Source organism: Mastigoproctus giganteus, chromosome 10 (assembly GCF_048544385.1).
Source record: "Mastigoproctus giganteus isolate SK-2022 chromosome 10, ASM4854438v1, whole genome shotgun sequence".
Taxonomy (NCBI): Eukaryota; Metazoa; Arthropoda; class Arachnida; order Uropygi; family Thelyphonidae; genus Mastigoproctus; species Mastigoproctus giganteus.
In genome coordinates, this window is record NC_143584.1 from 69,844,414 (window position 1) to 69,870,839 (window position 26,426).

Sequence of the window (26,426 nt, forward strand, 5' to 3'; positions counted from 1 at the left end):
AGTTTGTTTGCCAATGACCAGGTGGAAAGGTCAGATGAAATCCGGTTTGCATTTACCTCAATACCGCATGAGAACTGCATGAGACCACAAAGTCAGATCATCAGTGAAAGCAATAATTTTCGAATTGTGGAGAGAGGTCGGCCGAGCCAGTCTTGAAGCACAGTGTTCTAGATAAGGGGGGGCACCCTTGACAGATCTTCATAGAGACTTGAAGAAATTTTGATTTGATAATTATTGAGCAGTCAGAGAAGTAATGTTGAAATAATTTGTATATATGAAAGAGCATCTGGCAGAATAGGGATGTTCAAGGGTGCTACCCCACCAGTGTCGCAGGCACCCTCTACATTGACTATAATACCTATTTTAAATTTGCATTTTGAATTTTCAGTGTGCCAGATGAAGTCAGACAAGGCCACCTCGCAAGAATGACTGGAGTGAAGCCATATTGATAGGCTGAAAAGAGATTTTGCTTTTGAAACAGATTGTTAGTTGAAGAGCTGTAAGACACTCCAAGATCTTCCCAAGATTGGCAGCCAGTGCAATTGATCTGTAGGCATGCAGATTTGAGGCAGGCTTACCCAGCTTTTTGATAAGATGGAGCAAAGAAACCATCCAGACGGAAAGATGCCTTCAAGGAGACATTTATTGAAGTGCATGAGCAGGTAGAGAGGTCTTAATTTTAACAGCTGGAGAATGGAAACACTGAATCACGTCCATTCCTGGACACTTTTTCATGTTTATCTTCTTTACTGCCAAGGTGGTGCCTCCGTAGCCAGGTGGGCAGGAGCAGCAGTGCATAGCACACACTTCTTGATTAGACTGGGGTTCAAGCCCATGACCACCAAATACGGAGGATGCGGAAAGGTCGCTAATGTTTGCTAATGCTCCTAAAAAACCAATTTTTAGTTGCTAATGCTCCTAAAAAACCAAACAACAACAATTGCCAAGGTTAGTTCTAAAGTAAATGGCTTGGCTTCAGTGGTGTAATTGTTATTTGCCTCCCAAATTGCCATATACTCTGGAGAATCTTCAGGATTATCCATAGGGAATAAGTTATCAAGAATTTGGTTAACAGTTTGTCCAGCTAAAAGTTTCATGGGTCTCAGTGGTAACAGTGCTAAGGAAATCGGAGGTTAATGTTCTCTCCTGAGTTATCTTGTTTATGAGGCCCCATGGGTTTTTGCTGTTGGATTCTTTTACAAAGGTGCCTCGGTTTCTCTTTCTCTTTGCAGTTGCTTTATTAAAGGTGTTCTTTTTGACAATATAGTCATTATATAGTCAAACAACGTCAGCAGCAGCAGGCTAGTTGCAGTATCATTAGTATAAATGTTGAGCATGATGAACTGATTTGCGAAGAGTAGTGAGATCCTGGCACCACCACCAGGTGCAAACTTTAAGGCGGATGGGCTTCTTTGCTGATTTATAAGAGGCTTTTATAAGAGATTTTGTTGGATAAGCTCGGCTAGATTTTTGCAGAAGTTAAGCTGAAACTGCCCAAAGTTTTTTTTATTTTTATTTTTTATTTTTTTTAAGGATTTAAGGAAGAATTTTGTTTTAAGGTTAATTTTTATAATAAATAACAATAATATGTAAACACTTACTAGCTGTTTTTGCAGTATCACTGTCACAAAAGATCACTCTAGTTGCAAGAACTTGTTGAAAAAGTTCATGGAACATGTTGGTACAGTTTGGACTAGCTCAGAACAAGACCTTGTAGACAAAACATATTCTTGTTCAAACACAAAAGATCACTTTGGTCACAAGAACTTGAAGTTCTTGGAACAGCTTGGAGCAAGTTCTTGTGACTGAAGTGACCTTTTGTGACAGTGCTATTGCAAAGACAGCTGGTGTGTTCATATTATTTATTATGAAAATTAACCTTAAAACAAAATTCTTTGAATTAGATCTAAGTTTGATTTACTAGAACTTTTAATTCTAAAAATTTCAGAATTCCATAATAATAACCCTTATTTACCAACTTTGTAGTCACTGAAGAAATGGTAAGAAATGTTTGACTATATTATGCCCACATTATGACTACATTTCCAATTTGGAAATAAACGTAATAATGATATTGTGTAGGGCTTGGGATATTGTATTGTTGGAAGATAACATTGTTTTGTTATCTTCCAACAAGGTATCTTTGTTTTTATGTTCCTTATAGAAGTATCCTTTTCTCACACACATTATCCAAAACTGCTCATTGTTACAATTTTTAGATACATGGCCATATATATTATGTTTATAACACCTTATAAAATGATCATTACATTTATAGGAATTCCAGCCTACATATATCCTTCCAGTATTCTTTAAAACTGATTTTATTTTGCCATTTGTCTGTATTATCCAATTTGCAAACTTCTCCCTTAATTTATTTTTGCCCTTAATAACTTTTTTGGAAGTTATTAGTCAAAATCTTTCGTATGGATTCTTCTGTTTTTCAAATTTTTTTTATATAATTCTTGTAGAAACTTTTCTTTTGAGAGTTCAGAATCTGCATCATAAATTGCCATTTGGGACTTGAACCCTGTGTATTTTTATATTCAGTCCATTCTCATTTAATGTGCTTCATTTTTGAATTTTATCAACTTTTATCTCACTCTTCCCTACAGTTAGACTCCTATTTCTAGCTTTATGAATCTGCTTAATTCCAAGTTGCTTTATGGGTCATTTTAGCATTAGCATTAGCATTAGTAGAGGCATATGATGCAAGAAAGCAAGCTTATTCAGCATCAGCCAATAAAAAAAAAAAAAAAAAAAAAAAAAAACAACCACTACTCCCATTTCACCCCTCAATTCGTTCGAAATACCTGTCCAGCTGAGCCTTAAATTTGTTTAGGCTATCAACTTCAACAACAAGCGATGGAAGTCTATTCCACAAACCAACTGCCCGCTGGCTAAAGGCGAATTTCCGCACATCTATCCGACATCCGTCCTTCCTCAATTTGAATTTATGCCCTCTCAGGTGATTATTCTGAGCAAGAGGAAGAATCCCATCGGCATTGAGCATGCTCAAGCCATTCAAAGCCTTGTACACCTCTATCAGATCACCTCGGCGATGCCTAGTCTCCAGGCTCTGTAATTTGCAAAACTTAAGCCTTTCTTCGTAAGAGCAACCCTTTGTTCCATTCACTAATCTTGTTGCCCTTCTCTGTACTCGTTCCAGCAGCTCTACATCCTTCTTGAAATGAGGCCTCCAGACCTGTATACAGTACTCAAGGTGTGGCCTGACCAATGCCTTATACAAGGGAATAATCACATCCCTGTCCCTGCTAGAAAAATTCCTGTATATCATTGACAAGACACCATGAGCTACTCTTGCAGCTCGTCTGCACTGCTCAGAGAACTTCATATCTGCCTGCACAATTACCCCCAGGTCCTTTTCATTCTCTACCACTGTCAGCGTAGTACCACAGAGTTGATACGTTGATCTGGGGTTACTGTTTCCCATATGTAGTACTTTACATTTGTCAATGTTAAACTTCATTTGCCACCTCTCAGCCCATCTGCTCAACCTTTCCAGATCCTGTTGCAGCAGCATAGTATCAGTAGTGTCCTTAACAACCCTGCCAACCTTTGTATCGTCTGCAAACTTGGACATTAAGCCTGATACACCAAATTAACTGTTTTATATTAACTAATTTTATATTAACTGTAATACCCTGTTTAACCTCTCCAGAAGAACCGTCATTTGCTTTAATCAGGAATTCTCAGAACTTTGTTTTTCAGCACTAGGAGCAACTTTGACAGTATCAGTAAAGGAAGACCTGAAAATGGCCATAACATGATATGCTTCTGTTTTTGTTTTTAATGCCTCATTTGCAGCTTTTGCCAGTTATCAGTAAGCAATATTTTGGACACTTTGTTTATCCACATCAGATACCTCAGCCAGCAGAGACTTTTCTTACTCTTGTTACCTTATGTGTTCAGTTTGAATATCTCCTTTCCCTGGAAATACTCAGCTAATGAAGCACATTGTGTAAGTTCATTATTTGAAAATAACTCCTTTTCGGATCCTTAAGATTTTTCACCTTGAATTTTTCCAAATATTTTTTGTCCTTCCTACACTCTGCATAGAGTGTAGGAAACCTCATATCACTTTGAGGCTTGTTATACTTATCGATGATTACCTTAACAGGTGCTCTTGAAAATGTCTCCATGAAACCCTTCAGTAACACAATAACACAATTCCACTTTTAAAGTGGAATCTTTCAAAATAGTGAGTTTTTTGTTTTGTTCACTGGTATCCATTGTCATCCTAATCTTCCAAGGAAACCTGACAACTCCAAGATTTGTTTGAGTTTTCAGCATTGTTCGTAATGTATATATATATAATATTACAATAAAAGTGAATGCAAATAATTTATTAAAACAAAACACTACGTGTATACAATATATATGTATACAAGAGTCACTAATCTTCATATCTGATTGAACTAGCTGTGCAATCAGATATGAAGTTTTCTGAGAGTGCAGACAGGCTGCCAGAGCAGGTCATAGGGCAGGGGTGGGCAACCTTTTTTGAATAAAAGGCCATATTCATTTTCGGAAATAGTGGAAAGGCCGCACCGATTCTTCGAACCACTACTTACGAAGTAAAGCATACTTAATTATCAGTGTTATTTTATTACATATAACTATAGAAAGGCAAATAAATTTCAATAAAACATACATATTTACAATATTCTCATCATAATACATCCACCTACATTAATGAAAAAGTATGAAAAAGTTGATTCGCAACAATACGTGGTTGCAAAGCAAGACAGCAGTCGACGAGCATGTTGACGTAAACGTGGGTATTCAACTGCATTTTTCCATATTTCAATAGGATCTTTTTGTATCAAAAAAAGTCTATCATATTATCTTCTCCTAATTCAATTAATTCCATCTGTAGTTCCATGGGTGCCGTCAGGATATCAACTAAATGTGGCTCATATGCCAATTTCATTTCTAAAGTATGTTCTTCGAAATCAGAAAATCTGTCATTGTATTTTTCATTTAGCGTGTCCAATACGGTTATGTAGTCTTTGAAAGTGTCACATACAACATATTTCTGCTCCTTTAACATATTTTTTAAAAGAGGGAAATGTTCCCCAGATATTTCTGATTTAGAGAAAAGAGTTTTGTAAAAAATTAATTTTTTTCGAAATACCTGAATTTTTTGCCACATGTCATATATATGTCTTGTTTTTCCCTGCAAATAAACATTTTAATTCATTTTGCTTTTCCATAATATCACACAAAAACGCAGCATTTCTACAAAATTCTTCATCTAATAAATCACATTCTTGTTGTTGTTCCTTGTAAAATTTTTTAATTTGTTCTCGTAAAGCCAAAACTTTTACCAAAATTTGTCCTTTTGATAATCAGCGCACTTTACAATAATATGGCAAGTCGGCATTATGTGTCTCATCATCCAATATAAGCATGCTTCGAAATTGGCGATGTCTTAAAGCATTTACTCGAATAAAGTTAACAATTGCAATAATTTTGTCCAAAGTATTGCTCAATGTGGAAGATTTAGCACAAAGGTTTTGTTGGTGTAATATACAGTGGAACGAAATTAACTTTTCTAAATTGGGCTTTTCTTTTATTTAACAATGAAATGAATCCTTCTCGCTTTCCTCTCATAGAAGGTGCACCGTTCGTGCATGCACTGACCAGGTTACCAAGGTTTAGTCCTCTCTCAAGACACATTTCTTTAAAGTTGTTAAAAATATCAATTCCACGAGTCCTTCCAGCGAGCGCACCCAAAGCCAGTAGTTCCTCTTAAGGCGCCTCTGTAGCCAGGTGGGAAGGAGCAGCAGTGCGTAGCACACGCTTCTTGATTAGACCGGGGTTCGAGCCCGTCACCACCAAATACGGAGAATGCGGAAAGGTCCGGGAATGACCACTGCATATTCCCGGAGCAATATGGCCTTAGTTACTAATGCTCCTAAAAAAAAAAAAAAAAAGTTCCTCATGACAATGAAAATCTTCAGTTATAGCACAAATAAAATATAATATTTGAGCAGAGTCATTTCTATCAGTGGTTTCATCTAAAAAATATTGAAAAATATACATCTTTAGAGTGAATTATTACCTGAAGTTGTTCTCGTACATTCTGAGCTAATTCATGTTGTCTATTAGCATTAGCATTAGTAGAGGCATTTGATGCAAGAAAGCAAGCTTATGCAGCATCAGCCAAAAAAAAAAAAAAAAAAAAAAAAACCACTTCCACTTCACCCCTCTGTTCGTTCAAAATACCGGTCCAGCTGAGCCTTAAACTTATTTAGGCTATCAACTATAACCTACGACATTAAGCTTGATATACCCTCATCAATATCATTCATAAATGATATTGATGAGGGTATATCAAGCTTAATGTCAAAGTTTGCAGACGATACAAAGGTAGGCAGGGTTGTCAAGGACACTACTGACACTATGCTGCTGCAACAGGATCTGGAAAGGTTGAGCAGATGGGTTGAGAGGTGGCAAATGAAGTTTAACATTGACAAATGTAAAGTACTACACATGGGAAACAGCAACCCCAGAGCAACGTATCAACTCTGTGGTACTACACTGACAGTGGTAGAGAATGAAAGGGACCTGGGGGTGGTTGTGCAAGCAGATATGAAGTTCTCTGAGAAGTGCAGACGGGCTGCAAGAGTAGCTCATGGTGTATTGTCAATGATATATAGGAATTTTTCTAGCAGGGATAAGGAGGTGATTATTCCCTTGTATAAGGCAATGGTCAGGCCACACCTGGAGTACTGTATACAGGTCTGGAGGCCTCATTTCAAGAAGGATGTAGAGCTGCTGGAACGAGTACAGAGAAGGGCAACAAGATTAGTGAATGGGACAAAGGGGTGCTCTTATGAAGAAAGGCTTAAGTTTTGCAAATTACAGTGTCTGGAGACTAGGCACCAGCAAGGTGATCTGATAGAGGTGTATAAAGCCTTGAATGGTTTGAGCATGCTCAATGCTGATGGATTCTTCCTCTTGCTCAGAATAATCACCTGAGAGGGCATAAATTCAAATTGAGGAAAGACAGATGTAGGATAGTGTCTGGAGACTAGGCACCAGCATGGTCATCTGATAGAGGTGTATAAAGCCTTGAATAGTTTGAGCATGCTCAATGCTGATGGGATTCTTCCTCTTGCTCAGAATAATCACCTGAGAGGGCATAAATTCAAATTGAGGAAAGACAGATGTAGGATAGACGTGCTGAAATTTGCCTTTAGCCAGCGGGTGGTTGGTTGGTGGAACAGACTTCCATCCCTTGTCGTGGAAGTTGATTATAATTAGTTATAGTTTTTCTTGAGAGAGGTAATAGTTTGTATTTGTCAACTTTTTCCGGATCTAAACATCCTGCTGCTTCAACAATACATTCTTTTATCATTTCGATGTCACTAAATGGTTTGCCTTTTTTTCCAAGTACATGCGCTATTTTGTATGTAACATCGGTTGCAGAAGTTCCTTGCTTAATAAAAGCACCAAAAGCCTTTTCCTGGTGCTGTTTTTCTTTCTTCATTTTTTGAAGTGCAGATTTATGAGCTTCTAATTTTACATATTTATGGTCCTTGTGAGATTGATAATGTTGATTTGCATTGTATTTTTTTAATGTTCTTAATGCTGTATTACATATCAAACAAACCATTTTGTCTTTCCTAGAAATAAGAAAATACTGCATCTCCCAATCTTCTTTAAATGTTCTGTTTTCTTCATTCAACTTCTTTTTAACGTTTTTGGACATGATGGGCAATCTAAAAATTAAGCAATTGTGAAATCAAACATAAGAAATTACAGTATTACAAAATTCGAGACAAGAATACATACGGTTGTCAAAATATTCACAGTTACAAATATGCACATAAAAGCAACAGATAAAAAATCACAATGTCACAATTTAAATTTTAAAATAAAAAACTATTTTCGTCAAATTATTAACTCTGTTAAAATATTTTTTTTATTTTAACAAACTTAACAGAGAATTAGAATTTTTCTTTTATTAAATAGCTTTCGTTTTTTATCATTTGTGGTACATAAAAACGATTTTTAAATAAATAGAAAAGGTTAAACTTGATATTTTACTTTTTAGATCAAAAAAATTTGTATTTTCCTTTTTTAATTATCTGTATAATGTTTCTATATTGTGAAAAAAAAATAAAGCTTTTTATTATTAAAATGTTTTGAATATTTAATTTAAAAAAATATTAGTTTAACAGTAGTAGGATTATTTAATGATTTTATTTCATCTTATTGTGTGACAAAGGGTGCACATAAGATCTTAGAAGGCCGCGGGTTGCCCACCCCTGTCATAGGGTCTTGTCAATGATATGCAGGAATTTTGCTAGCAACGAAAAGGAGGTGATTATCGCTTTATATAAGGCAATGGTCAGGCCACACCTTGAGTACTGCATGCAGGTCTGGAGGCCTCATTTTAGGAAGGATGTAGAGTTGCTAGAATGAGTACAGAGAAGGGCAGATTGCTCTTATCAAGAAAGGCTTAAGTTCTGCAAATTGCAATGTTTTGGAGACTAGGCACCTGCGAGGTGATCTGATTGAAGTGTATAAGACCTTGAATGATTTGAGAAGGCTCTATGCTGATGGGATTCTTTCTCTTGCACAGATTACAAACCTGAGGGGGGAGGCATAAACTCAAATTGGAATGAACAGAAGCTTGAAAAACAAGATGCAGGATATTTCAGAGACTGCTGGGAGTCATTGCGGTACAAGTAAACAAATGGGTTGTGTTAGGGTAGCCAAGAATGGAAACAGGTGCATGTATACTTGTGTGTACACCAATGCTAGGAGTTTAGTAAATAAATTTGATGAATTTGAGGTATTGCTCAAAACATCAAAGGCAGATATTGTTGGGCTATCAGAGACGTGGTGTCACAGATATAAGGAATGCAGAACTGGAATTTAGGGAGTACAACGTCTACAGAAAGGATAGACAGGATAGGAAGGGGGGGAAGGGTTATGCTATTAGTTATGCTATTATTCACCAAGGAAGTGAAGCCAGTCGACATCACTGGACAGTGCAGTGTTGAGTCAGTTTGGTGTGACATAAGCATTGGGAGATCAAAATTGAGAGTAGGAGTGTGCTATAGGCCTAATGACTCTGATGAGTATAATAAGAAACTGTACAGGGAAATAGAGTGGGCCAGTAAATCAGAGCGTCTTATAATGGGGGATTTTAATTTCCCAGATATTGACTGGAATTTGGGGGCTGGTCACTCACACATTAGCAAGGCTTTTATGGATTTATTGGATGATTGTTTTCTACATCAGAATGTTCAGGAGGCAACTAGAGGTATTAATACTCTTGATTTGATTATCAGTAGTGATTCTTCATGTATTAAGAATCTGCAGATAAATGAACCACTAGGTGGAAGTGATCACAGTGTGCTGAAGTGGGATTTACTCAAAGAGGTAAATACCATTAGGGGTAAAGGGAAGGGTTATTGCTTTCGTAAAGGCGACTACGATGGACTGAGACAGTATTTAAATTCTATACAGTGGGACCAACTGATGATGTTACCAACAGCAAATTCAAAATGGGAAGCATTCAAAGAATTTATCTTGGAAGCTACTAGGCTTTACATACCAACTAAGAAATATTGTTCAAGGTTTAGGCCTAAATGGATGTCAGATGAACTAATGAGACATGTGGCAGAAAAGAAAAATGAGTGGGATACATATAAATTAATGGGTGATATGGAAGCCTGTGATAGATATAAGCTAGTCTGTAACCAAGTCACAAAGGAGATCAGGCAGGCAAAGGCAGATTATGAGAAATACTTGGCAAAGGATGCAAAGAAAACAACAGAGTTCTTTACCTATGTAAACTCTAGAAGGAAAGGGATGAAACAGATTGGTCCACTTGTAATAGAGCCACAGAAAAGGTTCGACAGGCAAAGGCAGTTTATGAGAAATCACTAGCAAACAGAGCAAAGAGGGGGGATAAAGAATTCTTCACATATATAAATGCCAAGAAGAGCAGGACAAACCAGATCGGACCTTTACGTAAGGGAAAGGGGATAGTAATAAATACACCAGCTGCCGTTGCAGATGAACTCAACAGTTATTTTGCATCGATATTTACAAATGAAAAGCCTTTTGTGGCAATGGGAAATTGTGGGAGCGAAGTTAAAAAATATGTAATTAATGATATTGAAATTTCGCAAGATTATTTAATGAAAAAACTTTCAAGCCTACAGACTAGTAAGGCTCCTGGAGTTGATGGAATATACCCTATAATCTTGAGAGAGACGGCAAGCGAGTGCATTGAACCACTGAGGCTGGTTATGCGAGCATCACTAGACTCTGGGGAGATTCCCTTGGATTGGAAAAGTGCAAATGTATCTCCCATACATAAGGGTGGCTCTAAAAGTGAAGTGGGAAATTATCGACCTGTCAGTCTGACTTCAGTAGTAGGGAAAATCATGGAGGCATTGATCAAGGGTGGAATTCAGGATTATTTGGATAGAATTGAAATTCTCAAGGATACTCAGCATGGTTTTGTAAAGGGAAAATCATGTTTAACAAATCTGGTTCGCTATTTCGAAAGGGTCACTCACGAGCTGGATTTAGGGAATAATTTCGACATTGTTTATTTAGATTTCAGCAAAGCTTTTGACTCAGTCCCACATGAGCGGTTGCTTTATAAGCTGGAACAGGTTGGAATCACTGGGAAAATCCTTAGATGGATAGAAGGATGGCTTCAGGGCAGGAGGCAGAGGGTTGTGATAAATGGCTATTCCTCAGATTGGGTTGATGTAAGAAGTGGGGGTTCCCCAAGGATCAGTATTAGGACCACTGTTGTTTTTAATTTTCATAAACGACATTGATGAAGGGATAGAGGGCGTGATGTCTAAATTTGCAGATGATGTTAAAATTGGTAGAGTAGTTAATGATCACTGTCAAGCTGAGCTTCTTCAGAGAGACCTAGATAGACTTCAAGAATGGTCAGAAAAATGGCAGTTGTGCTTTAATCCAACAAAGTGTAAGGTATTACACCTGGGAAACAGTAATCCCAAAATAACTTATTCACTTGGTGGAGTTCAACTAAACCCAGTACTGGAGGAAAGGGACTTGGGTGTTACGATACGGTCAGACATGAAATTCTCTGAGCATTGTAAACAGGTTGCAAGGAAGGCCCATGGTGTCCTATCGATGATCTATCGAACTTTTGCAAGTAGAGATAGGGACGTGATAATCCCATTATATAAGGCCTATGTTAGACCACACTTGGAATACTGTGTTCAAGTATGGAGACCGCACCTAAAGAAAGACATCGAGCTTCTTGAAAGGGTGCAAAGAAGGGTAACTCGCCTGGTGAGATCGGCAAAAGGGCGTCCTTATGAAGAAAGACTTCGAATATGTGGGTTGCAGAGTTTGGAAACTAGACACCTTAGAGGAGATTTGATTGAGGTGTTTAAGGCTCTGAGAGGCATCAGTAAAATGAACGAGGACAAAATTTTCAAGATTATAAATGATGCTAGAACTAGGGGACATAAATTGAAGTTACGCGGGGAAATGTTTAGATTGGACTGCAGGAAGTTTTATTTTAGCCAGCGAGTTATAAATTACTGGAATAAGTTGCCTTCATGGGTGGTAGAGGCCGACAGTTTGGGGAAATTCAAAGGTCATCTGGATAGTACTTTCGGGTAAGGGAAGCGCATAGGATGATAGGATTAATTTCCTTTTTATTTAATTTTTAATTTCATTTTATTATTTTTATTTATTTATTAATTATTATTATTTATTTATTTAATTTTTGTTTTAATCATTGTTTTGTTCGGATTTTTTTTTTTTTTTTTTTTTTTTTGGCTGGTGCAGCATAAGCCATAGGCTTTCTTGCACCATACGGCCGTTACTAATACTAATACTAATATTGATGGTTCAACTGTTGATGATCCTGCTCAGGTGGCTAACAAACTAAATGAGTTTTTTTTTGCATCTACATTCACCCATGAGGAGTTATTCAGGGAGGGGAATGCCAGAGGTGAGTTAAACTCTGGCAGTTAGCTGGATGATATTTTAATAACTGAGAGGAAAGTGGAGGAGAAATTGTTGAAGATAAACATAAAAAAGGCACCGTTGGTGGATGGGATCTATCTAGTTATATTAAAGGAGGCAGCAAAGGAAGTAAGCAAACCCTTAGCCATAATTATGAGAGCTTCTTTGGAATCAGGGGAAGTACCCATGGACTGGAGATGTGCAAATGTGACCCCAATCAAAGGAGGATCTAAGGGCAATACAAGTAATTATAGATCTAGGAAAATTAATGGAGGCACTGGTTAAAGAAGCACTGCAGGATCATTTAGACAAGACTTCAGTTCTAGCTCGGACACAGCATAGTTTTGTTAAGGGAAAGTCTTGCCTGACCAATTTGGATACTATGATGTGGTCACAAAGGAACTGGATGCAGGGAATAATTTTGATATCATATATTTGGATCTTAGAAAGGCTTTTGATACTGTTGCACATGGAAGACTGCTACACAAATTGGAGCAGTGTGACATTGGAGGCAAATTGCTGCTATGGATAAAGGGGTGGTTGAGGGGGAGAAGACAGAGTGGTAATCAATGGACACTGCTCATCGTGGACTAATGTTATTAGTGGAGTCCCTCAGGGCTCAGTGTTGGGTCCATTATTGTTTTCTGTATTTATAAATGATATTGATGATGGTATATCAAGCTTAATGTCCAAGTTTGCAGATGATACAAAGGTTGGCAGGGTTGTCAAGGACACTACTGACACTATGCTGCTGCAACAGGATCTGGAAAGGTTGAGCAGATGGGCTGAGAGGTGGCAAATGAAGTTTAACATTGACAAATGTAAAGTACTACACATGGGAAACAGCAACCCCAGAGCAACCTATCAACTCTGTGGTACTACACTGACAGTGGTAGAGAATGAAAGGGACTTGGGGGTGGTTGTGCAGGCAGATATGAAGTTCTCTGAGCCAGTGCAGACGGGCTGCAAGAGTAGCTCATGGAGTATTGTCAATGATATACAGGAATTTTTCCAGCAGGGATAAGGAGGTGATTATTCCATTGTATAAGGCAATGGTCAGGCCACACCTAGAGTACTGTATACAGGTCTGGAGGCCTCATTTCAAGAAGGATGTAGAGCTGCTGGAACGAGTACAGAGAAGGGCAACAAGATTAGTGAATGGAACAAAGGGGTGCTCTTACGAAGAAAGGCTTAAGTTTTGCAAATTACAGTGTCTGGAGACTAGGCACCAGCGAGGTGATCTGATAGAGGTGTATAAAGCCTTGAATGGTTTAAGCATGCTCAGTGCTGATGGGATTCTTCCTCTAGCTCAGAAAAATCACCTGAGAGGGCATAAATTCAAATTGAGGAAAGACAGATGTAGGATAGACGTGCGGAAATTTGCCTTTAGCCAGTGAGTGGTTGGTTGGTGGAACAGACTTCCATCCCTTGTGGTGGAGGTTGATAGCCTAAATAAGTTTAAGGCTCAGCTGGACAGGTATTTTGAACGAACAGAGGGGTGAAGTGGAAGTGGGTTTTTTTTTTTTTTTTGGCTGATGCTGCATAAGCTTGCTTTCTTGCATCAAATGCCTCTACTAATGCTAATGTGCAACAGTATCAAAAGCATTACTGAAATCCAAGTACAGTACAATATATGATATCAAAATTATTTTTTACATCCAGTTCCTTTGTGATAATAGTATCCAATCAAATAGTCAGACAAGACTTCCCCTTAACAAACCCATGGTGTATCTGAATTGTTACTGCAGGCTTGTCTAGATGATCCTGCAATGCTTCTTTAACCAGTGACTCCATTATTTTCCTCGAAACAGAAGTTAAACTAACAGGATTTAGTGCAATCTAACAGGTCTGTAATTAGTTGTATTACTCTTTGATCCCCCTATGTGAATTCAGGATACATCTGCACATCTCCAATCTTTGGGGACGTCCACTCAGTCGAAGCATGCTCTCATAATTATGACAAACTGGATAGATCCCATCCACCCCAGGTGGCTTTCTGATTTTATCTTTTTTAAAAATTAACCCCAGGGGCTCACATCTGGTGAGTATGGGCTTGGAAAACCCAGGGTCCTGAGCTGGATATCAACATTCTTCTCTTTCTTGGTGATTCCTTTCTACTTCTGTCTCTCTCTCTCTCGGTAACATGGGAGTTTTTTTTTTTTTTTTTTTTTGGCTGGTGCAGTATAAGCCCAAGGCTTCCTTGCACCATATGGCTAATAATAATGTAATATAATATAATTTCTCCTCCACTTTGCTCTCAGTTATTACAAAATCAGTTAGCTCCCTGTTAGAATTTCATAAGCTTCTTTCCATCACTTCCCCACAGAATTCCTCATGTTTGAATGTAGATGCAAAATACTCATTCAGTTTGTCAGCAACCTCAGCAGGATCATCGACAGTCGAACCATCAATATCAAGTGGACCGATTCGATTCATCCCCTTCCTTCTAGAGTTTTTATAAGTAAAGAAGTCTTTGTTGTTTTTTTTTTTTTTTGCATCCTTTGCCAAAGATTTCTCATAATCTGACTTCAATTGCCTAATCTCCTTTGTGACTGGATTACAGACTCGCTTATATCTGCCATAGCCTCTGTGTCTCCTGATAATTTATATGCATTCAGTGCATTTTTGTTCTCTGCCACAAGTTCATTAGTTCTTTTGTTCTTCTGACATCCATTTGGGCCTAAACCTAGAATGGTATTTTTTATTTGGAACAAAAAGCCTAGTAACTTCCAAAATTACTTCCTTGAATGGTTCCCATTGAATTTGCTGTTGGTAACATCAGTTGATCCCACTGTATAGAACTTAAAAAATCTTTGAGACCACTATAGTCACCTTTACGAAAGCAAAGACCCTTCCTTATGCCTCTATTGGTATTTACATCTGTAAGTAAATCCCACATCAGTACACTGTGATTGCTGCCACCTAGTGGTTCCTTTATCTGTAAATTCTTAATGCCTGAATAATCACTGCTGATAATCAGATAATTATTCCCTCTTATTGTCTCTCATTGCTGCTGCTGTAGAAAACAGTCATCCAATAAATCCACAAAAGCCTTGCTAGTATGTGAGTGATCAATCCACAATTTCCAGTCTGTATCTGGGATGTTAAAATCCCCCATTTTAAGACACTGTGATTTACCCACCCACTATTTCTTTGTTTAATTGTTCATTATACTCATCAGTCATTATACCTATAACAGATTCCTACCCTTATTTTTGCTTTCCCATTGCTTATGTCACACCAGACTGACTCAACATTGCACTGTCCATCTGGACAGTGCAATGTTGAGTCAGTCAGTGCTATGTCAACTGAATGCACTTCCTTAGTTTTTGTGTTTCTTAACTAACAGTAATCCCACCTCCCTTCATATCCTGTCTGTCCTTTCTGTACACATTGTACTCCCCAAATTCTAATTCTGCATCCCTTATATCTGAGTGACATCACATCTCTGATATCTCAACAATATCTGCCTTGGTTGTTTTAACCAGCACTTCAAATTCATCAAATTTATTTGCTGTACTCCTAGTGTTGGTGTTCATGCAAGTATACATGCATCTGTTCTTACTTTTGGTTACTCTAACACAGTTGATGTATTTACTTGTTTCATGGCTCTCAGTAGTTCCTGAAATCCCCAGAAACTTGCTTTCTGGGCTGCTGCTCATTTCAATAGAAGCAGTGCAAGAATTATTTCCATCTCTGCCTGCGGCTATTGTTGATCATTAGTCTGTGAACCCCCCCCCCCCCACCCAAGCTAGTAGTTTTCTGGCCTACCTAACATTGCCCTGATAGCATCAGCAAATATTCTTGCACCCTTTCTATTTAAGTGTATCCCCTCCCTGTAGACGCAGTCTCACCTGTTAACAAGCACAGACCATGCTGAGAAAAATTCTACCCCATGAGCCCTGCACAATCTATCCAAAGCCAAATTTATTGACGAGGCTCATCATATGCTCTCTCCTGTCGTGTCTGGGCAGGATTGCAGACACTTTCAAATTTAACCCTAACTCTGACTTTTTTGAGCTGTACTTACTAAGTTAATCTGCAGATCTACATTTAATATCATTAATGCCACCGTGTACAACAATATCACTTTTTGTGCCCTTAAAAGATGATATCTGCTTTACAACGTCATTAATTTTTGCCCATGGCAGAGATACCCTGGTTCTATTCCACCTATCCTTTTCGCGCAATATATTTATCGTTTCCTTTATAATTGAGTCACCGATAATAACTAGCTCCTGTGAGACCAGCACACTGCCTTGAAGAGTCCCGCTTCTCTGCTTGACCTCTGGCAATCAGTCAGCAGCTGAGAGCTTGATGGGGACCCCATTTTAATTCCTTCAAGAGCATCTACCCACAACTTTTCAAGCTCTTATAGACACCCATTAGAACACTGAGTTGGCACCTAATTTCTTCACGTTCTCTGCACAGTTTATATAACTCTGATTTCCTTTCTTTTGTTACTCAACTCATTAGCCTCCTGAAGAACAGATCTCTTATATTTCTTTTTTTTTTTTTTTTTCCCTGTAGGCACTTACTGCTTCTTTTACAACCTTATGATTTTATGCACATACTCTTGTGAACTCGCTTTCATTTATTGACCTTGAACAAATTCAGTCAACACAGTGATATGAAAAACATCCCATTTAACTTCTCATAGAATATTTTTCAATGCTATATCCCAGATTTATACTTTTCTCACCCACAGTTGCCCTTCAAATGTTATTGCCCTATGATTCTGATGTGTTGCCCCATCACTTGTGAACACTCCAATTCTTCGCCATCCTCAGTAAGCCCGGGTTAACTTAAGGTATATCAGTATTTGATTTCCCTGTGTATTTTACTATATGCAGAGAAATCAATTTTACTCTTAAGTCCTTAGGTGCCCTGCCTGATTTAAGGACACATCTCACCAAACTGACAGTACAGACACTAAAATAAATCTTCCTATATCTGTAATTACTTCAACACACAACAACAAGTTGTTGATGAGGAATTCAAAAAGGTCATCATGTAATCATTTTCTTGTTAGTATGGCTACTTGTTTTCTTTCTTTACACGTATCAAAATCAAACTCACTGAATATCCTCACACTTGTTCTGTAAAAGTGAGTTTCCTCAAGTGCACTATATCTACCTCTTTTTAAATAATCTTTATAACTTGAGTTGGTGTCATCTTACTTTCCCCATTCAGATGTATAACGTTTACTCTCTTATATCTGATAATACTACCCACTGTCAATTCTACTTCTTATTATATCCATTTTTCTTTTATACTCAGGGTAATTTTTATTCATCATGTTATTTGTAGCTTATTCCATTTTTTTTTTTTTTTTTAAACAAGTGTTAGTGTTCCACCTTTATTCTTACAATCCTTATATCTGTGCTCTCCATTACAAAAAAACACACTTCTTGTTTTTGTAGTGGAGAGCACAGATATAAGGATTGTAGTGCTTTTGTAGTTAAGTGCCCAAATCCCATACAGTGATAACAACTAGTCCTCAACACAAGATCTTTAACCATATATGAGTTCCATGTCATCCATCCTTTTTTTTTTTTTTTTTTTCAGATATCTTTGTTTCTATTTTACCTGTAACGTCTAAAATCTAGTTATTTTTATTGTCTTTATATTTTTTCACAGATCTCACCTTAACATTTTGCCTCACTGCATGTTTTTCGAGTATTGTATCCACCACATTTTTCCTATGTAACTTTCATAAAACTATCCTGAATATCAGTATCTGCATCAGGTATAATCAACTTTGGACATCTTTAAATGTTTCACTTCCAATCCAATTTCTGTCCAATTTCAGTTGCTGCATGTCTTTGTCAGAGTATTACTATTTGCCAAGGAAGCCACATGCTTTTTTTTTTTTTCACTGATCAAAAAAAAACAAGGAGATAAGAAAATACAAATTATGCACTTCCCTTCTCACATAGGTAACTAACCAGTTGACCTTTCAATTTATTCAAACTGTCAGCCTTAACTACCTGTGAAGGCAACCTGTTCCAGCAATCAACGACTCTCTTGCTAAAAGAAAAATTCTTATAATGTAATTTGAACTTATGCTCATGAGTTATGAAATTATTTATAGCAATCAAAATTCTGTCTTAATTCATTTTACTAACCCCCTCACAGAACCTTACAAACTTCATTCAGATTACCTCTGAAGTGGCTGGTTGCCAACCCCTGTAGCCCACAATCAGTCTTTTCTTCTATGGTCGCAATTTTGCCAATCTAACCTCGTGAGTTGCCTGTCTCTGGACCCTTTCAAGCAGCTCAGTGTATTTTTTCAGTTGAGGTCTTGATATTTAGACACAGTATTCCAAATGCGGTCCTCCCTATCCCTACAGGATACTGTTTGATATATCATTAGGTAGAAATGCTCAGAAAACTTAATATCTGCCTAATTGTAATTCTCAGCTCCTTCTTTTTCTTCCTCTACTGTTTTTAATTTGATCCTGCCCAGTGTATAAGTTTTTATTTTGGCGTTGTTATTCTCCATGTATAAGCCCTTAATTTTGCTGCATTAAAATATTGCTGCCACATTACTGACCATTCTTGAAACCTGTTAAAGTCATCCTGAAGGAGTGCAGCTTGTTACTGATCATTAACAACTCCCAGTCTTTGTCATCTGCAAATATTGACATCATGCCTGTTATCTCTTTGTTGATGTGGTTTATGAAAACGACAAACAGCAATGGTCCAAGAACCGATCCTTCGGGGGTGTCACGCTTCTGACATTATTACACCAATCTGAAGGATATCCATTAATCATAACCCTCTGCCTTGTGCTATGCATTCCACCTTAGATTCTTTCCATTAATTCCAACATGTTCCAGCTTATACAGTAACCTCTCATGAGGGAGTAAGTCAAATGCCATGACAGAATATAAATAAACTATCTTGAAATTGTTTCCTACATCCAGCTCATTAGTAGCTGTGTCAGAATAGCTTACTAGTTTAAACATGATTTTTACCTTAAAACCATATTGTGGGTCTTTCAGAATGCCATTTTTATCTTAATGTCCCTGGATTGCATGCTTGATCATTGCCTCTTAGATTTTCCCTACCACTGAAATAAGACTGAAATAAAACTTTATGATACAATACATACAGGTGGTTCTGAGAGCCACCTTTTATTGTACCATAATGTAGCTGCCTTTATGTATTGGTGATACAGTGGCACTTCTTAAATCCAAAGGAATTTCTCCTGATCCCAATGAATCCCTTTTAATTAACTTCAATGGTTCTATACACTCTCTGGCTGCCTCCCTCAAAATTAATAAGTGTATCATCAACTCTGGGAGCCTTACTTGCTTTTAGGCATAAAAGTTTTTCTCATAAATAGTCATCCCTAATTTCAATATCACCAGTTTCATATGGCTCAGCCTCTCTCGCACAGTGTCTTCTTAGCATAAAGGGCCTTTCGTCAGCAGAAACTGATGTGAAGTACCTATTTAGTTCATCAGCTGAATTATCTAAGACTTTCCCACACCCAGTTTCTTGATTTTCATGTTTTCTTTCTCAGCACTTCTGCCTTTTATCTATACATTTCTGTTCTGCATCAATAAACAACATTAAATAGCTTCATTCTTGTTCCATTGGTTATTGTTATTGCTCCAGATGAATCCCATAGCAAGCAGTGTCTACTGTATACAGATTACTATTCACCCAGCAATTAACCAGATTAAAATATTACTAAAAGGAACTTAAAATGAAATAAAATGAAATGAAACCTATTGCTTCCAAAAAAAATTCCTATTAAAATACAACTGTATACATTCAGTGATTACTTAATTATGACCACCTATCTACCTGTTACTGTATTGGGCTACCGTTTGCATGGATAATAGCCACTATTGGACAAAGTAGCATGAGGCCATGGCACCTGGGAACACTTTCAGTGTATCCCGGTGCATGGCTTCATGTTAGCCTCAGTTCACAGGATGGAGGTAGTGTTATGGTTTGGGGGACTGTTTTTATGGCATGCCCTGGGTCCTCTGATCACTGTTAATCAAAGGCTCGATAGGAACTCCTACCGTTCTATCACTGCCGATCAAGTACCCCACCACTATGGCAGTATAGCTCTACAACTCTGTTTGTCGATGAGGCAGCGTGCCATGCTGTAAAGCTCTATAGGTTGCTAACTGGTTTCAGGAATATGACAATTAATTCTCTCTTCTCCCATGTCTACTGAACTCATCCAATCTCATTTTCATTGAGCATGTGTGGGACCCACAGGAAAAGGACATTCAATGCTATCACCATTGATTTGACAGTATGGTCATAGCTTGACACTTTGTGCAAAGCATGGTTAGCATTACCAGGACATCCTGCATCTTTTTTTGGAGTTCATGCCATGACCTGTATGGGCTGTATTTTGGTCATAAGGTGGTTCCATTAGGTAGATGTTGCTAATGCATAGCTAACTCTGCTATGTCTGCTGCACATTATTAAAATTGTGATACCATGGAATACAAAAGTCCACAAACATGTTATGGATATAGCAAAGAGAAAAATAACTTAATCTTACTGTAGTTGTGAAAGACATTTTTCTGCATTCATTCATTTGAATAGTTTTAATTAGATTATCGAGATTAATGATAGTATAAATATAATAAATCAGTGGTAAACATACCCCATGTGGGTATGCAAGGTTCTTTCATGGTGGGGTTCTTTCATCACCTCTGAAAATTATCTATAAAACATATCTATGTGGTAAATTTATTTTAATTAATCAAGTGTTTTGGTCAATTCATCAGTTATTGTAAGTATTATAAACATTTATCTCAAAAACATTAAGGGGGCATCTTTCTTAGAAAGAGAAAATCTAATGGTTACAGTATTCTTTGAAAGAATTGCAAGGAGTACATTTATGAGAGTTTTTAATTGTTAAGGGGTATATCAACAAACAAACATTGACTACCACTGCAAATAAGTTTTATGCTCCAGTCCACCAACAAATGAGCTGTCAACATTCATAATAAGTTTTCCCTTTTAATTAATAATTAATTGACACATTATTGGTATTAAAACATAAAATTAATTGGTAGGTATAGTTTTAAGAAATCTGGCACCATCTTCAATTATTCACTATCTTGACTTGAATAAAAGGTAGTCATGTTTGAATGACCTTGCTGATATTAAACTGCTCTGTCTTTTGAACTTCTTGTTGATGCTGTTCTATATCATTTGACCACAGGTTGTCCAGTACTGGAGGGGGGGAGTGAAGTTGGGAAAGGGAGGAGGAAGTCCTTTCTGGAGGAGTTGGAGGAGGTTACTTTCTCCTTGTTTCTGTGTATTGTTGGTTGGATGTTCTGTGCTTTTGTAAATTGTCTTCTTTTATTATATACTGGTGTGCAAAATTCAAGGACCAGTTAGGTTTTCACCTGTAGCTTCTCATAGGAGTGGCCTGGATATGGGAAAAGCATACTATAGAACCTTGTGAGTTATAGAAATGATGAAGGAAACAACACCGACACAACAACGGAAACAAAACAGTACAGAGGGACTTTATTCAAAATGGCAACATAGCACTGGCTGCCATGATACAGATGCATCACTGCCAAAGATGGAACAAAGGGAAGAGGTGGTCCTCAGTAGGAGATATGGCCACCCCCTAATGTCGATGCAGGCTTTGCACCACCTGTCCATACTTAGAACAGTATTGTTGATAAGTTCTTGCGGTAACATTGTCCAGTCCTCTGTCAGCACCATCTTCAGCTGGTGAACATTTTCTGGTGGGTGTTGACGTGCTGCTAGGTGTCTCCCCAGAGTGTCCCATATGTGTTCAGTGGGATTTAAATCGGTGGAATGGGCTGGCCAATCCATACGAACAATGTCCTCACTTTCCAAAAGCATGTCAACAGCTGCAGTGCAATGGGGTGGCCATCCATGGCGTTATCATCCATAAACGTGAACTCGGGGCCAATGGCACCTTGGAACAGATGCACACGGGGAGGATTACCTCAGTACAGTAGCGTGCATTGGTTACAGTACAGTCTTCCAGTATCTGGAGTTGTGTAAGTCCATCCAAGATAACGCCTCCCCAGATGAGAACACCTCGACCACCATATCAGTCCCTTTCAATGATGTTTGTGGGGTGATACCGTGTGCCAACCTCTCGCCAGATTAGCTGACGTCCAGAATCGCTGCTGAATCTGAATCTATTCTCATCAGTAAAGAGTACCTTAAGTAAAGATTTTGTGGTTGTAACCTTTAGAAATAGTGTTGGTCCTCAAGTTTTGCACACCAATGTATTTTCCACATGCTGTTTTTGTGGCTTTTCTGGTGGTCAGTGATGTAACTACACAATGCCTTTCCAGGCTGAGGTTCCTCATTAAAAGGCATTTTTTAATGAGGATACTCATTATAAATGCAAGTTTGAATTATTTTAAAACTGACAAAATTACTGTCAAAAGCAGAAAGAAAATACACTTCACTGCATAGAAGAAAAACGTTTAATGTAAAATTTCTTTCCTGTAAAATTTCTGGCACAAATTACTTAAAACTACATCACATATACTTTATCTTTGGAACTTCTTCAGTAGTCAGTAACATTAAATTACTTGCTACTGAAGAGGTTCCCTCAAGATTGGGGCATATGATGTATTAACCTGCAAGTGTTTCATGTACTTTATCCACAATTATACAAGAAAGCCATTAAATGTTTTGCACTTTTGTGATGAAATTTATGTTTTAATTTTACTGTTTCTCCACCTGCATATAATAGTACTCCTTGCTGACCACATTTAGGAGTTAATTAAAACATATCAAAATCCATATAACGCTTCATCATTCTCCTTTATTTTACCTTTCATGTAGTACTTCTGGCACCAAGAGGTCCAAGTGCTATATCGGGAGTACATATGTTGATCACAATAGCAGAGATCCTTTGAACTTTGCCTCCTTACTCTTCCAGCCTTATTTTCCCTTCTAGAACAGATATATGAGGTGGGAGAAAGAATTTGAGAGTTCCTGATAGTTTTTTTTTTTTTTTTTTCCCATAGATATTAGGATTATAGAAGAGGACTGCAGAGTTTGCTTGATATGTACCGGTTCTAGTTCAGAGGGATGGAACAGGAGGAGAGCCTGTAGGGTGAGGTCTTTAATTATATTGGTCTTAAAGGCTACTTTATAATATAAATTATGTATTTTGTGTGCTGAATCCAGCAGAGTCGTTTGTTTTTCTGTATTTTGGTAGCAGTTGAGGGTTTTATGTTTTTGTGACATTTATATGTATTACACTGAAAGGACAGAATTCATGGGGTTCTGGGCAACCGATGCTGTCACCCCTCTCTCTCTCTAGTGGACGAACCCACCACTTGGCAGGTATATAGGTACACCGCATTCACGTAGATGCTAATTCGATGTCAATATGGATAAATGCTGTGAGTTAACAGACTTTGAAAGAGGGATGATAGTGGGTGCCTGAACACATGGGTCACTATCGCAGAGGTGCTACAGAAATTGCAGAACAGTATCAAAAGTGTATCAGGAATACACCATTTCTGGAATAACATCGCATCATGGACAGCGCTGTGGGCGGAGGAAGATGGTGGATGAATGTGGCTGTCGATGTCTGTCTTGCATTGTTTCAGCCAACCGGAGAACAACAGTGGCACAAATCAATGCCGACTCTTCAGCGAGGGAGGTGCCAGAAATGTCTCCACCATGACCATCAGGTGATCATTAGCCGCAGTAGGTTATGGGAGCTGCCGACCCACCAGAGTCCCATTGCTAACACCACGACACAGAACTCTATGCCTCAATGGGACAAAAGAACATCGGCCCTGGACCTTGGATGATTGAAGATTGGCCTCATGGTCTGACGAGTCCCATTTCCAGTTATTTTGAGTGGCCAGGAGGGTGCATATCTGGCGCAAACTGCACCATGCTATGCACCTGTCATGTCAACAAGGAACTTTTCAGGCAGGTGGATGGTCGGTAATGGTCTGGGGAGTGTTGAACTGGCACACATTTGGACCTCTGTTACGTCTAGATGCATCTCTGAACGGTCCAGAGATGCATCTAGACGTAAATTCCGGTGAATGGACACGAACCCTGTGGGGGTTCATATACAGGAACCCCCACAGGGTTCGTGTCCACCCAGGAATGCAACAGAATTATGGACAGCGGCACAGCAAATGTGGATGGAAACACCCGTTGAACTCTTTCGTGAACTTTAGTAAACGGCACAGCTGGTGGGATGTTCACGGTCAGCCATGGTTAGTACCTACTGAAAGTGGTCTGAGGAGGAAGAACCACTGGCGAGGTGTTGGACGACCATGGCTCATCGATGCTCGAGGTGAGTGAAGGCTACCCCAGATGGTACGTGGCATCAGAAGGGAGACTGTAGGTGCAAATTGCTGGTAATTGGAATGCTGGTGACATGAGTAATGTGTAACAACACACAGTATGCCGAACCCTGCTGAAAATGGGGCTGCATAACTGCAGGTTGCTCTGAGTGCCCATGCAAATCATGGTTCACTGGAGACAGCACCTACAATGGGCACACGAGCATCGAAACTGGACCTTGAGTAATTGAAAGAAGGTCCGATGAATCTTGTTTCCTGTTGCACCATGTGGATGGCTGAGTACGTGTGTATCGTTTGCCTGGGGAAGTAATGGCACCTGAATGCACTGTGGTATAAAAACAAGCTGGTGGTGGTGGTGTCATGGTTTTGGCGATGTTCTGCTGGGATACCCTGTCTCCAGTCATCCATGTGCCAGGCACTCTGATGTCTACCACCTACCTAAACATCATTGCCGACCAGGTACACCCTTTCATGGCAACGGTCTTTCCCCTCTGGTGGTGCTGTCTTTCAGCAGGATAATGCGCCATGCCACACCACTTGGATTGTTTGAGACTGGTTCGTGAACATGAGGAAGACTTCCAGGTATTGCTCTGGCCTCTAAATTCCCCACATATCAATCCCATCAAGCATCTGTGGTTTGTGTTGGAACAGCAACTCCGATCTGCAGTGTCTCAACCACGGACCTTAGAGGAGTTAAAGGATCTGCTGGTTACGTGTTGGTACCAGATATCACAAGACACATTTAGAGATCTTGTAATGTCCATGCCTCACCTGGTACGAGTTGTTTTGGCTTCATGTGGAGGACCAACATCATATTAGGTAGGTGGTTAAAAATAGGATGCAATATTTGGATATTGCATCCTATTTTTCTGCAGTCGTTTTACCTGTTTTTAACCATAAAGATAGTAGAATCACTGATCAAGAGTGGTTGCTTTTGGCCAAATTGCAAGTTTTTGCAACCACAAGTTATTTTTATTATTTGTTTTATCAGATAAAGTTGGCATATAATTAAATTATTTTAATTTCTTGGTACTCATGATCTGTTTACTCCTACATCACAAGTTAACATGCCGTATGTTGGAATGTAATTTTAAACTCGCCTTTTGGTGAGATTAAAATATTTGTAGCTGTTGCACAGAATCTGTGAAACCTAGCATGGAGACTTATGTTCAATGATATTTTTATACTCATATTCTCAGGCATTCACCGTCATCAGAGCCACATTATGTTGTTGTTTGACTAGGTTGCAAAATATTTGCAACTCAGTAGCCCATTGAATGTTTTGTTAGACACATTTTGTAGTAATGCCTTCTCATAGATGAGACAGATAGTGATTATAGCAGATTCATGACTATAGTTTAGTTTTAAATTTAAAAAAAATTACCTGTAATAGCAATTATAGGTAGCATTTTTGAAAGTAGACAATTTCAGATCTCAAACCACAAGTTGTGATTACTCCATGTTATACAATAAGTTTCCACAGGCATCAAGCAATTATTCATTGAAGATGAGTTCATTATTTCTGGTGTGATTAACACATTCATTATTCCTGTTTGATGTTCAGTTGACCCATAAGTGCTGTGGACATAAAGTATATTTATTGTAATTATTAGCTTAGTAGGTGCAGATGATAGTAGGTTTTTGTATCACTTGGATATGGTGATTAGTAAATGTAATCAGCTTGTAGTAAAATTTTTTTTTCTTTGATTTTATTATTTTTTGGAAAAGTGTTATGTTAAATTATAGTTGACCCTATCTGAGTGATATATAAGTTCTTGGGTTCAGGTGGGAATACCGTATATCAATTTTAAATGTGTGGTTAGGTAATTATTTTATAGGTAAGCTATCTGTCATGGTGCATGATTTATTTTACCTCAAGGTTTATAAAAATAGTTAAATGAAATTGAATTTCATCCCCTTGCCACCAAAAAACTACTTATTTTGGTTTATAGCTTCTTCCATAACCAGAAGCTTAGACATGGTTGTATTTATGTATTTTGCTTGTAATATAGATAATAACATTGCTTATATTTTATATGTATCCTTAGGGTAAAGATTTTGATTCTCTTTAAATTTTTGTTTTAGTTATTGTAG

The 26,426-nt window shown here is 38.1% G+C and overlaps 1 protein-coding gene across 1 annotated transcript in view; it reads left to right on the forward strand.

Annotated features, from left to right (window-relative positions):
• kis (chromodomain helicase DNA binding protein kismet) overlaps positions 1–26,426 on the forward strand; it is a 1,089,809-nt gene that overhangs the window by 13,081 nt on the left and 1,050,302 nt on the right. Inside the window, 1 exon segment of the mRNA XM_090383876.1 lies at positions 23,025–23,113. The gene's annotated coding sequence lies outside the window, so the exon portion shown is untranslated.